The 1,163-nt window shown below is 56.5% G+C and overlaps 1 pseudogene; it reads left to right on the forward strand.

Moving 5' to 3' along the window:
• The first annotated feature begins 190 nt into the window (after window positions 1-190).
• LOC111648511 (desmin pseudogene) lies at window positions 191-821 on the forward strand (annotated as a pseudogene).
• Window positions 822-1,163: the final 342 nt, after the last annotated feature.

Raw genomic sequence — 1,163 nt, forward strand, 5'->3', positions numbered from 1 at the left:
AAGGGTAGATGGAGAAGAAGAAGAGGAGAGGGACGGTGACAGAGAGGAGGAGAAAGAGGGAAAAGAAAGATGAAAGAAAGAGAGAGAGAGAGCGAGAGACACAGGGAGGGTAGTTCACAGGGAGGAGGGGGGTAGAAAGCGAGGGAGGGGGTAACTACAAATAGCCTGGGGCAGGAGGTTTTTCTTCAGTGCTCTTCTCTGCTGCAGCCCTCACCAGGATCTCTGTGTCCTCCAACATGGCCGCCTACAGCTCCTCCTCCTCCTACCGCCGCACCTTCGGCCACGGCACCTACGCCTCTCCTACCCTCAACCGCACGCTGCTGGGCCACAGCGCCGGCGGCAGCAGCGGGGGCCATGTCAGCTCCAGGGTCTATGAGGTGACCCGCAAGTCGACCCCGGCTTACCGGGTCTCCTCCGGCTACTACGGGGGCCCGATAACGTCGTCGAGGGCCTCCGTCGCACGCACCTACGCCGGCATGGGCGAGACCCTGGACTTCAGCCTGGCCGACGCCCTCAACCAGGAGTTCCTGACCACGCGGACCAACGAGAAGGTCGAGCTGCAGCACCTGAACGACCGCTTCGCCAGCTACATCGAGAAGGTGCGCTTCCTGGAGCAGCAGAACCAGGCGCTGACGGTGGAGGTGGAGCGCCTGCGCGGACGCGAGCCGACGCGCATCGCCGACCTGTACGAGGAGGAGATGAGCGAGCTGAGGAGGCAGGTGGAGATCCTGACCAATCAGAGGTCGCGCATTGATCTGGAGCGGGACAACCTCGCAGACGACCTGGACAAGCTCAAAATCAGGTGGGAGGGGCAAGAGGAGGTGTGTGTGTCTCTTTAAGAAGTGTGTGTGTCTCTTTAAGAAGTGTGTGTGTCTCTTTAAGAAGTGTGTGTGTCTCTTTAAGAAGAAGAGTGAATGTGTGTCAACTGGTTACAATGTTACTAGTTTGTGTGTGTGTGTGTGTGCGTGTGTGTGCGTGTGCGTGTGTGTGTGTGTGTGTGCGTGCGTGTGTGTGTGTGATAATACATGGTAGAAATGTGGTGTAAATGTGGTTAGAATCCGCAGACTCTCCACCTTCAGTTTCATAGTCTCGTGAGATCGAACATGATTCACAGCCGGAGCGAAAACGCCTTAAAAATTTGGTTGAAACAACATTTCGATATT

The sequence above is a fragment of the Seriola lalandi genome, unplaced genomic scaffold (assembly GCF_002814215.2).
Source record: "Seriola lalandi dorsalis isolate HSWRI2012SDOR001 ecotype SW California unplaced genomic scaffold, Sedor1 jcf7180002041556, whole genome shotgun sequence".
In the NCBI taxonomy this organism is placed as follows: Eukaryota; Metazoa; Chordata; class Actinopteri; order Carangiformes; family Carangidae; genus Seriola; species Seriola lalandi.